Below are 13567 nucleotides of genomic sequence, written 5' to 3'. Positions count from 1 at the left end.
ATGTTGGGGAGGGATCACTGAGGCTATCTGATAAGCAGTTTGCTATATATGACTGGGAGCTCTTAGTATCCAATCCAGGGTAATGTGCTTGTTGGAGTTTTTATTTATCCTGGTTGGCAACTGGACTATTTTGGTGAAGCCTTGCAGGTTTAGATGATGGGTTGGATGGTTGCCAGAACAGGATTGCCAGTCAATATTGAAATCACCTAAAATTATAGTTTTTTGGGGGAGATGGTGGGTAGACCAGCTGAGGAGGTTTTATAGATTCATAGGTTCATATGTTCATGGGTAGGTACTAGGCTATCTGCCCGAGGGCATTTATAAGCCTAGTCAGAGTGTGTCAGCTTTCGCCACCCTATTGATTAACTGAGCCTCTGTCAAGAAGAGCCAATGAAGTGATCCCAGGGGTGTATTTTCTGTTACCCATCCACTCGTCAAGGTTTCTCTTGAAAAGTGTTAGTGAGGGGCTCTGCCTAACGTAGTTAGGAATTTTGTTCCAAAGCATGGGGAGTCTCTGTGACAGGAATATATCCCTCCAGCATCTTCTATTTATTGTTGTGGTGAGGTTTAGCTCACTAGAGTGGCTTGCAGTGACTTGGATTTCTTTAGGTAGAGCATGTCCATCAATTCTGAGTTGGACATGGCTTTGTAAGTCAGGCAGAGATCACCTCTGAGTAAGCGATATGCAACTGAGTACATATGGAGTTTTTCCAGTTGGGCTGCATAGGACATATGCTTGAGGCCAGTAATCCTCTTGGTGAGGTACTTTTGTGGTCTTTCCAGCTGTTTGAAGTGTCTTGTGAGGTACATCCCAAATGGGGCATTGTACTCTATGATGGGTCTGATGAGTGTCTAGTAAAGGGGCACTATAACCTCTTTATTTCTAGATATGAACCCTTTAGTAATTAGATGGGCTGCATAGAAGGATTTCCTAACTACTTTGGCAATATGATTGTCAAAGGAGAGATTACTATCTAACTGGGTCCCCAGATCTCTTATTACCTCTTCTTTATTAAGAGGATTACCTCTTCTGTATTAATGTTTTGGCTAGGTGGGAAGTAGCATACAATTATGCTGACAGCTTTATTTTGGTTTATTTTGAGGTTGGTATATATTATTTCTTCATTGCCTATTTGTGGAGCTAATGATTTTAAGATCTGGATGTTTAGATGCTGTTTAAATATTATAGCTATAGCACCTCCTTTCTTGTTTAGCCAGTCTACTCTTAGTATGCCATAACTGGTAGGGAGCATTTTCTCACTGGTAATGTGAGGTTTTAGCCAGGTTTCTGTCAGGATGACTATATCTGGGGAGTACAAGCCTATGGTGGCATGGAGTTCATGGACCTTGTTGGATATACTTCTAATATTTAGGCTTAGTAGAAGGAAGTCACTTGGCTTTCTATTGGCTATGATTTGGGAGAAGTTGTGGTTTCTAGTCTGATTATGAAGAGTGGGGTTGGAGATGGTGGGGCCAGAGTTGGGGTGGATGTCTCCACATAGGGCTAGTTGTGATATGCATGAAGTTATTAGTTTTCTCAGTTTTTGAATGTGTTTGTTTATTAGGGAAACTTTATGATTGTGCTCTGTGGGTAATATGTATGTTGGGAGGGTTACTATGTTAAGTTGTAGGGATGCTTTTTGCTTGAGTAATATAGTTGGTAGAATATGTGGGGGGTGCATAGGGATGGTTCTTGAGTTGGTGGGAGGGGAGCTGAGTGAGGGTGAGACATGAGTTGCGGTGTGAGTAGTAGTGCAGTGGTAGTGGTTGAGTGGGGGAATGATGGAGTTTTGGTAGGATGTAAGATATGCAAGGAGAGTGCATGCAGTGAGCATAGGTAAGGTATGCTTGTACATGTTAGTTGAGGAGGTGTGATAGTAGTGGGAAGATGGTGGAGATAGTTTTGAGTTAGTACTGTGGTTGGCTATTGGAAAGATGGGAGGGGTTTGTGAGTGTAATAAAGGTAGGACCACTGGGGGTGGGAGGGAATTGGGGGATATGTCCAAGGCTAGTGTGACAGCGGTGAGTTCTCTATTGGGAGGGACATGAGCATGTTAGGCGGAGGTGGGAGTACATCAGAGATCAGCTTTGGGTCCGTTATTATTTGCAGTGGTGATGGACAGGTTGACAGACATGGTCAGACAGGGGCCCCTGTTGATTGTGCTGTTTGCAGATGACATTGTGGTCTGTAGTGAGAGTAGTGAACAGATTGTGGAGACCCTGGAGAGGGGTGGTTATGGTCTAGAAAGGGGAGGAATGTAGGTCAGTGGGACTACGACAGAATATATGTGTGTGGATGGAAGGGAGGATGGAGGAATGGTGAGGATACAGGGAATACAGATTGCAAAGGTGGATACGTTTAAATACTTGGGAACAATAGTTCAGAGTAATGGGTATTGTGTGGGAGAGGTACAGAAGAGAGTGTGGGAGGATACAGGTTGTGGAGAGGAGTGTCAGGCATGATTTGTGACAGACAAGTACCATTAAGAGTGACAGGGAAGGTCTACAAGAGGGTGGGGAGACCAGTAATGTTATATGGGTTGTAGACAGTGGCACTGATAAAAAAGGCAGGAGGTGGAGCTGGATGTAGCAGAGTTAATGACATTACGATTTGCACTAGGTGTGACAATGGTGGACACGGTTAGGAACATGTATGTTAAGGGCCAGCCCAGGTTGGATGGCTTGGGCTGCAAGCCAGACAGTGGCAGGGTGATGTTGGTCTGGACATGTGATAAGTAGGTATGCTGAGTATATTTGGGACAGGATGAGACAGCCAGGTAATAGGAAATGGGGAAGGCCTAAGATAAGGTATATGTATGTGGTGAGAGTGGACTTACAGCTGGTTGGTGTGACAGAGAAAGATGCAGAAGACTGGAAGATATGGAGACAGATGATCTGCTGTGGTAACCCCTAACGGGAACAGACACATGAAAGGGAAGGAAAGGTTGTACTCACAGTGTTCACAGGTTGCCAGTTATTTGGCAGACATAACACAACTCTTTGAGTACATTGCTACTAACCTGAGGCACACATATGGTCAGTGTGCATAACAGTGGACAGTTGAATGGTATGAGCTCAGTATATGATATGCAGTTCAACACACACAGCTGCAACAGTATTGTACTATGCAAATACCCTGTACAGGTCCCTCACATTTCTGATACAAACATGCATATCATACTTGTATTCACAATTAACATATGGATATATGCTGCATCTCAGTAGCTGGCCTAGCAGTGTCACAGTCAGTATTGTTCAATACACACTCCAGTAGTCGTCATATGTGAGCCATCCTTCCCTGGGGTGAGTCATGGGCATGATCTGTGTCCTATGTCACTGCAGACAGACACAGATGCTATGGCCATAGGTTGTAATCAGCAATATATCAGTACAACAATTGTTGAGAAATATTTGTTGAAGTTCCTATTTTCCACTTTTACATACCCCCTACTACATTCCATTACATGCCTACTTGTTTGACATACCTTACTATTTATTTCTGGATCAGTTGCTGTTCTCCACAGTTTCAGTGTGTGGATCTCTGTTGCTGTGGATGTTTTTGTTTTGTTTTTTCCTCTTTCTCTCTTTCTTTCTTTCTTTCTTTCTTTCTTTCTTTCTTTCTTTCTTTCTTTCTTTCTGTCTTTCTCTTTCTCTCTTGGATAGATGCAAGTTTTACATTTGTTTTGCATAGGCAGCAGCTTGCCTTTTGTAGGTAATGCTCATGACCACCTGATGGCATGTCGATGATTTGTAGTTCCCCACTTGCTAATTGCATGTACAACGGCTGTGGTATAATTCCTGAGCTATTAGCATAGAAACACACTCCTATAACTAAGTACATCATGTGGGTATTGCCCCTTTTCCTTGGCTGTAAGCTGAACTTCATATAGGTGTCTGATAAACAGCATCACAGAGGGTAGTTAAACATACCTCTTACAACAAAGACTGTGGGGACAGGCCAACAAACTGGAGGAGGATGTTCCAGACATGGGGACAAAATTTAAGTATTGCCATTATACATTTGAAAGGTTTCTGTGAATATGGTTGCTCTATATGATTTTAAGTCTGACAGTATTATGTAGCTGGCATAACTCTCACCTGTTGGGCTGTCCTCAGACTGGCCAGGGGTTGGACTCTTAAATTTGTTGTGTTACTCCCACATTTTGTTTTCTTTGGTAAATCAGTAGCATACTCCGAGGATTGCAGTCAGTAAATAGTAACATCCATGTGTGCTTCTGACTTCACATCCCTCAGAACAGATATATTACAACAAACCCTGTAACACCAGCAACTTTCTCAGTGTATAACAGCAATATTTCAAGTATGGCCATGTATTTAGGCCTCTGCCCACCAATTATGTCAGGCTTTGTCCAGATGTCTACAGTAAGAGGTTGATAGGACATTCCTCCTGAGGGGAAAGGCTGGAAAGTATGTTGAAGTCTGTACATTCAAGAGGTTTGTGTATGGAGAATGCTCTTAGATGCTCTTGTAACATATTTTATGCTGGGGATAGTAACACATGTTTTAAAACTAGGTTGTTAGAACATATGAGACATATTACTGATAAGAAAGAAGATAGTTCTGTAGCTGTACATTTGAATAAATCTCACCATAGGGATAGTAGTGGGTGCCACGGTACTGTTTTGGAATAAGTCTGTTTCTCAGTTTAAAGAAACATTCATAAAAAGACAATTGTTATGTACAGAATCAATGTACTAATAGTAAATAGGATCATAGGTTCATAGGTAGGTACTAGGCTATCTTCCCAAGGGCATTTATAAGCCTAGCCAGAGTGTGTCAGCTTTCACCACCCCATTGATTAATTAACTGATCCTCTGTCAAGCAGAGCCAATGAAGTGATCCCAGGGTCATATTTTCTGTTACCCATCCACTCGTCAAGGTTTCTCTTGAAGAGTGTTAGTGAGCGGCTCTCCCTGATGTAATTTGGAATTTTGTTCCAAAGCATGGGGAGTCTCTGTGACAGGAATCTACCCCTCCAGCATGTTCTATTTATTGTTGTGGGGAGGTTTAGCTCACTAGAGCACGTGGCTCACAATGACTTGGATTTCTTTAGGTGGAGCATGTCCATCAATTCTGAGTTGGACATGGCTTTGTAAGTCAGGCAGAGATCACCTCTAAGTAAGCGATATGCCACACGGGCTGCATAGGACATATGTTTGAGGCCAGTAATCCTCTTGTTGAGGTATGTTTGTGGTCTTTCCAGCTGTTGGAAGTGTCTTGTGAGGTACATCCCAAATGGGGCATTGTACTCTATGATGGGTCTAATGTGTGACAAGTAGAGGGGCATTATAACCTCTTTATTTCTAGAAGTGAACCCTTTAGAAATTAGATGGGCCACATAGAAGGATTTCCTAACTACTTTGGCAATATGATTGTCAAAGGAGAGATTACTATCTACCTGGGTCCCCGGATCTCTTATTACCTCTTCTGTATTAAGGGGGCTGCCACCTATGTGGTAATTCATGGGTGTTTTGTTTTTCCCAAATGGGATGACTATGCATTTTTTGACATTTAGTTTGAGGCCATGACTTTGACACCAGGTGTCCGTCTCAGTAAGGCCCTTTTGGAGGATGTCCATGTCAGCCGGAAAGTCAATTATGGCTCCCAGTTTGCAGTCATCGGCGAACTTGGTTAGCCATAGTCCTCCTGTGTTTGCCTGTACTTCTGAGAATTATATGCCGAACAGTAGGGGTCCCAGGACCGAGCCTTGCAGGACATCACTTGTGACTGGTTTAGAGTCAGACCTGGAGTCTGCTATTTTTACTGTGTGAGTTCTGTATGTAAGCCAGTTGGCAACCCATCTCATGATGTAGGGGTTTATGTTCAGGCTGGTGAGTTTTTCTGTAATACCTGAGTGGGGAATGGTGTCGAAAGTCTTGGTGAGGTCAAGGTAGGCTGTGTGAACCACCTTTCCCACATCTATGGCCTTGGTGACTGTCTTGAAGAAGTCAGCCAGGTTTAGCAGGCATAGTCTGCCCTTAAAAAAGCCAAACTGGGTCGGGTCAAGTGTTTGGAGGTTCCCAATGCCTTGGCTAATGAGTTCCATGATGATGCGATTCATAGCCTTGCAGACTAGGCTAGTCAGGCTTATGGGCGATAGTTGCCAGGGTCAGTTGTGGACCCTCCTTTGTGGAGAAGAATAACCATTGCTGTGCACCATTCTATGGGCACATAGCCTATGGAGAGGCTGAGGTTGAAGAGCTTGTTTAGGTGGGGGGGGGTTAGTTCATTCTGTAGTTCATGCAAGACGCAGCCTAGGACACCATCTGGTCCCATTGATGCTGTGTTTTTGGCTTTTGAAAGGGCTGTTTTCACCTGGGCGTCTGTGATTGTTGGGGCTCTACACTTTTCCGGTATTGTTGTGGGCCCTTTTGGAGGTGAGAGGGGAGTGAAGTTTGCACTGAATCTATCTGCCAGGATGTTGGCAGTATCAGTAGGTTCAGTATATTTTGTGCTATTTTGCACTAGTTCAGTGCATATCTGCAAGTTGCCGCTTAGATTCTTAACATAGCTAAAGAAGGCTTTGTGGTTATCTTTTGAATCTTTGGCTATTTTTCTTTCGAAGTTAGCCTTGGTTGATTTCATGAGGGACCTTAGTTTCTTACTGATACTGATCAGGGATGTCTTTCTTTCTTGGGATTTGCTTTTTTTCTGAACTAGTTTTCTCCTTCTATTGTATAGTCTTTTTATTGCAGGGGTCCACCAAACTGTTTTTCTTCTCTTAGAGGAGTGAGTCTTGGTTTTGCTAGGGATGGCACGATCCATGCATCCTTGTAGGTGCTCATAGAGTGCATTTATAAAGGTTTCTGCATCTTGGGCAGCATTATCCTTTAGTGTGGGGGCTATGAAACTTACCACCTCTGTCTTAAGTAAGGTGAAGTTTGCTTTAGAAAAGTTTTTTACTGTGGTTTCCTTAGTTGGGTGTGGTGGTGGGGTGTGGACATCCAGAGTAATTAGTTTATGGTCTGATCTAACCAGTGACGGATTGACCTCCAGTGTGGAACCCCTGTCGCCCATGTTGGTGATGACCAGGTCCAATATGTTTTCACCTCTGTTAGGGGAGTTTACCAGCTGATCCAGGGTGTTTAAGTTGATGAATTCTAGGAAGCGATGGGCCTGGAAATTTGTACTTGAGTAGTTTTCCCTGTGAATGGTAAGGTAATTGAAATTGCCCAATATCAGAGTGTTCGATAGGCCCTTCATGTTTTCCAGTGTCTCCAGAAAGGTGGAGTGGTGGTCCTGGGTCATGGAGGGTGATCTGTAGCAGGCCACAATTTGCATTGCAGATTTGCTCGATGTTAGTTGCACATGGATTATCTCAGAGGTATCATGCTGCACCACTAACCTAGAAGTGTAGGTATCCTTGATGAATATGGATACACCCCCTCCTTTTGTGTTTCGGTCCGTGTTCTGTGGCCAAAATGTGTGGTATGAGTTGTAGCCCAGTAGTGCTGGGGTGCTCTCTGGAGCCTTGAACCAGGTTTCAGTTACTGCACAGATGTCGATGTTCTCCATACTGAGGAGTGCTTTGATCGCATGCATTTTGAGAATTAAACTCTTGGCATTGAGTAGCATAACCCTCAGTTTTTTGTTAATAGTGCTGTTTACGGAGGTAGGTTTACTTTTAAGCCTTGACTAAAAAAGGCACTATGAGGGTAGCAAGTGCCTTGGCCAGTATTTAAAAGCCTAGGGGTGATAGGTGCAAGCCGTCTCTTGAGAAGCAATACGGCTTGTCGAGCATGTCGTCCCAGGCTGACAGACACTGGATCCCCTTTGAATGACACCAGAAGCTTAGCCAATTGTTGAAATTGATAATTTTTTCTTTATACTGAGGTATCATTTTTGGTGAGGGCAGGATGCTACACAGGGTCAGGGTCATACCAGCCTGGGCTGCATGATCAGAAAGCTCTTCCATGTCTCTTTTCATGTATTCCAGGGAGGTACATCTCAGGTCATTCACACCAACATGAACAATGACATAGTCATATTTGTACTTGTTCTGGAGTGACCTGAGTGCTTGTGTTATGTGACGGATTCTGGATTCCGACAGGCAGCTAACAGTAACCTTCTGCCTATCCCTTAGGGGGTTAAATGAAGAGTGTAATTGGAGGTTGTATATTTAACTATGTAATTAAGTGTTAAGTGCTTCTTGTGATTAAGGCAAGTATTTCCTGTAATGTTCTACTCCTTGAAGGCTTTGGCCAAGACATCAGAGTATAATAAACATGGGTGAATTATTGGCTAGTTGTATTTCTCTTTGCTATGTTCAGCCATTTTAGTTGCTTTGCTAAGAGGTTGTGGTATGTCTGGCCATTGTGTATGGCCTATCGTGATTTTGTAGCAGTATACTGTTCACTTATTTATTTGGACTGTGGGGGGGGGGGGCAGATGTGGGTGTTATGGGAACTTTTGTATCCACCTGTGCATGCTGCCCCATTTATGGGTGGTCTATCAACAGCATATGCTTGTATGGGCATTTTGAGACATACATATCTTTCTTCAGATCTTTCTTCTCTTACCATGTACCTGGCTGCTGTGCACCCTGCTCCGTCACTTGCACCTACTCCTTGTGTTCCTGCACGTCCCTGCACTAGACCACCTGAATGTGCCCTGCTGGATGCCTAAGAAAATAGTCCAGAATCAAGAATTAACCTACCAGCTCCCTGAGAGACTTTTCCTTGAAAAAAGACAGTGAAAGTATGTGTTGTAACAGCTACTAGAAAAATTGTAATAATGACATTAATATAAAGATACTGCTAGGTTAGGCAAGCTTCCCAGTCAGGTTAGCCAGCAGCCAACCCCCCCCCCCCTTTTAGCATTTTAAATAACCCATGCCTCCAGTTTATACCCTCTTTATCTCAAACCAGCTTATCACCCCCCTCTCCCTTAGCCTGACATCCCCTTTAACGGATTTATTTATTGCAATAAAGTGACTGACCACTAGGTGGCACCTTAATATAAGCTTTCTATCTTTTAATTTCTTCACCTATTCTTTACCAAATCTCCATAACTCAGTTTCCAGTCTTCTTCTGATTTACTGTTTCACTATCTCTTTTTTGTCTCAATGTTTCTTAAATCACATTCTACTCCTCTAACATCCTAAGTCTTTTCTTGCTAGCCTCTTAACATTCTTCTACATCTCTTACTTTTAGACTTACCTGCAGACTTTCATACTTCACTGATTGTCATCCTTGACAGTCTACTCTCTTGTCTCTACCCGCTCCGTTCTCCCTGTGGGCTCACTCCACTCCCCTACCTTGCCCCCAATTTCTACCCACCCCCACTGCTCCTATATTTATTCCTCTAAAGCCACACCCCCATCACATCTGCTCCAATTGAGCAGATCACCTCATTACCACTCCCAACCCTCCTTATCACAACACACCTATTATTACCTTACCTCCCATCCCTCCTTGTTACAACACGCCACCTACTGATATATCTCCTTACCTGCTCACAAAACCTTACCTCCCATTCTTCTGCCACTATTCAATCCTCCCATTTCCTCCCTTACCTCCCATTTTTCTCTCACTTCTCAATCCAATATAATGTCTATGTCATCCATCCCACATCAGATACAACTATTACCCTTGGTCTCACTCTTTCCTCATCTAACAACTGCCAATCTCCTAACCTCCTATGAACAACCACTATACTCCACCCTTCTCTTCCCCTCTAAACACACTTCAACACCACCATTAGCTATCTCTCTAAACTTAATAAACATCATATCCAAACCCAGCTACCTACTAGCCAAATATCATAGACTAGCACACATTAAGTACACCAATCTAAATATTAGAAAATGATTTGACTATTATTGTAAGCCTTCTGTCTTTTAATTTCTTCACCTATTATTTACCAAATCTCCCTAGCTCAGTTCCCAGTCTTCTTCTGATTTTCTGCTTCACTATCTCATTTTGTCCCAATGTATCTTAAATCACATTCTACTCCTCTAGATCCTCCCCAAACTTATCTTACTCTTCTCTCTTTATACTGCACTCACCGATCCCTAGCTTCTCCTATTTTCTTGTTCAAGCTTCTCTTACTCTTCTCTTTTTATACTGCACTCACCGATCCCTAGCTTCTCCTATTGTTTTGTTCAAACTTCTCTTACTCTTCTCTCTTTATACTGCACTCACCGATCCCTAGCTTCTCCTATTGTTTTGTTCAAACTTCTCTTACTCTTCTCTTTTTATACTGCACTCACCGATCCCTAGCTTCTCCTATTGTTTTGTTCAAACTTCTCTTACTCTTCTCTCTTTATACTGCACTCACCGATCCCTAGCTTCTCCTATTGTTTTGTTCAAACTTCTCTTACTCTTCTCTCTTTATACCGCACTCACCGATCCCTAGCTTCTCCTATTGTTTTGTTCAAACTTCTCTTGCTCTTCTCTTTTTATACTGCACTCACCGATCCCTAGCTTCTCCTATTGTTTTGTTCAAGCTTCTCTTACTCTTCTCGTTTTATACTGCACTCACCGATCCCTAGCTTCTCCTATTGTTTTGTTTCTTTTTATAACTGTGCTTACTGTTCCCTACCTATTCTATTACCTCCAACTCTGCACTCCTCCCCTTGCCCTAACCCTTCCCACCTTCTATCAGACCTGTAGCTGCTTATCTCATGGCTTCTGACCCACACCTGCTTTCATGGTATACTCTCCTACCCCTCTGCCTCAACATCCTCTCCCACATCATAAATATACCCCATACTAGGGGACGCCATCTTTCTTCTCTTACCCCGTACCTGGCTGCTGTGCACCCTGCTCCTGCGCTTGCACCTACTGTAAGTGGATTCATGCTATATGTGTATTTGTGATAACTATTCCTTTTGGCAAGATTACTAGTTTTATCTTTTTTCAAATTGTTTTTCTGTGAAGATACTTGTTTGTGGACTACATTTTCACTGCATACACTTAAGCCAACAAAGCGCTGTGCACGTGGAACTGTAACAAGTGATTCTACTGCCGTGGAATTGAAAATAACTTTTGTTATTGCCCTATTCAATGTGCGGTGTTAATTTAACCACTAAAGCAACGCTTAGTTCACCGCATACGCTTAAGCCAACAAAGCGTTGTGCACGTGGGACTGTAACAAGCAATTCCACTGCTGTGGAACTGAAAATAACTTTTGTTATTGCCCTATTCAATGTGTGGTATTAGTTTAACCACTAAAGTAACACTTAGTACCTAATATCACCTCAACTGCAGCGACTGTATGTCTCCATTTCCTATGTTTAAATAATACTAAAGGACAGTACAAGGTGTATTTTTTTGCAGCCGCTCAACAGAATATGTGCCAGTTCTTTTGCATATGCTTAAAACTAGATAGCGACTCACTTGTAGACTATTGCAATGCTATCTGAATACTTTCTGCCTGTTTATTTTAACATTTTTCGGACAAGGTTAATTTAAAGTGTTATGTTCCGACCCTGTAAAAGTTGTTTGTTGGTGCGTTATCTTTATAAGTAAACTAAGTAGCGTTACATTATCAATGCAGCTCTGCTTATCTTAGCTATTTGTCTGTGTTATGAAGGGGTTTTATCCAGAGTTTAACTGCATATTTATCAGGTCAGCGATAATATATGCTGCTTGCACACAAATTTAGTTACGTGTCATGGTTTTTGTAATGCAAAATGTTTGAGTCGCTTATTTGAATGTGTCTTGAACAGGGTTCCACCATACACCTCTCCCTAGTTATCTGGTGCTTATTTCTGCATGTTTATGTCTCGGGTTGTGCTGAGCTTCAGCAATTGGACAGGCCAGCAGTAGATTATATCAGACTTACATAAATTGGCTAAGCGAAAGGGGTTTTATTTCCTCTCCTAGTCAGTTTGACTATACTCTAACTTAACCGGTAATGCAAAAGGCATTTAACATCCTCTCCTAGCCAGCCTGACTATACTCTAACCTATAGTATCCCCTTATGGCCTATTCCACCCTACTTATCTACTCATGGGTAAAAGACTAGTGTTATCATACGGCAACATCTGCTGAGACGGTAGCGACCTCTTATTGCTGTTTTATAGCTTTCCCCCTAGTTTATCTACACCCTGCTGTATTTTATTTTAGAACTACTGTAGTACCTGAAAAGAACAGGAATCAATATTTTGGGATAAACTTATAGAACATTATGATCTCCTAGTACTACCTGATAAAAACTGGAATCAATATATGTTTGGGATAAACAAATAGAATATTATGATTTTCTGCTGAGGTAACACATGTAACTGTGTATGTGAAAACTCTTTGCTTGTGCTCTCTAGCTCATGTATTGTTTGCCTCACTACCTTTTTCTCTCTTTCTACATGTACCAGCCTTGTGTTCCTGCATGTCCCTGCACTAGCCCACCTGAATGTGCCCTGCTGGATGCCTAAGAAAATAGTCCAGAGTAAAGAATTAACCTACCAGCTCCCTGAGAGACTTTTCCTTGAAAAAGACAGTGAAAGTATGTGTTGTAACAGCTCTAGAAAAAATTGTAATGATAACATTAATATAAAGATACTGCTAGGTTAGGCAAGCTTCCCAGTCAGGTTAGCCAGCAGCCAACACCCCCTTTTAGCATTTTAAATAACACTTACTTCCAGTTTATACCCTCTTTATCTCAAACCAGCTTATCTCCCCCCTCTTCTTTAGCCTGACATCCCCTTTAGGGGACTTATTTGTTGCAATAAAGTGACTGACCACTAGGTGGCACCTTAATATAAGCTTTCTGTCTTTTAATTTCTTCACCTATTTTTTACCAAATCTCCCTAACTCAGTTCCCAGTCTTCTTCTGATTTACTGTTTCACTATCTCTTTTTTGTCCTAAGGTATATTAAATCACATTCTACTCCTTTAACATCCTAAGTCTATTCTTGCTAGCCTCTTAACATTGTTCTACATCTCTTACTTTCAAATTTACCTACAGACTTTCATACTTCATGATTGTCATCCTCAACAGTCTACTCTCTTGTCTCTACCCGCTCCGTTCGCACTGTGGGCTTACTCCACTCCCCTACCCTGCCCCCAATTCCCACCCAGCCCAATGCTCCTACATTTATTCCTCTAAAGCTAGACCCCCATCACATCTGCTCCAATTGAGCAGATCACCTCATTACCACTCCCAACCCTTCTTATCACAACACACCTATTATTACCTTACCTCCCATCCCTCCTTGTTGAAACACCCCACCTATTGATATATCTCCTTACCTGCTCACAAAACCTTACCTCCCATTCTTCTCCCACTTCTCAATCCTCCCATTTCCTCCCTTACCTCCCATTTTTCTCCAACTTCTCAATCCAATATAATGTCTATATCATCCATCCCACATCAAATACAACTATTACCCTTGGTCTCACTCTTTCCTCCTCTAACAACTGCCAATCTCCTAACCTCCTATGAACAACCACTATACTCCACCCTTCTCTTCCCCTCCAAACACACTTCAACACCACCATTAGCTATCTCTCTAAACTTCCTAAACATCATATCCAAACCCAGCTACCTACTAGCCAAATATCATAGACTAGCACACATTAAGTATACCAATCTAAATATTAGA

This window comes from Protopterus annectens, chromosome 15.part0 (genome assembly GCF_019279795.1).
Source record: "Protopterus annectens isolate FY-2018-M chromosome 15.part0, PAN1.0, whole genome shotgun sequence".
NCBI lineage: Eukaryota > Metazoa > Chordata > Ceratodontiformes > Protopteridae > Protopterus > Protopterus annectens.
Note: the sequence above shows the minus strand (reverse complement) of the source record.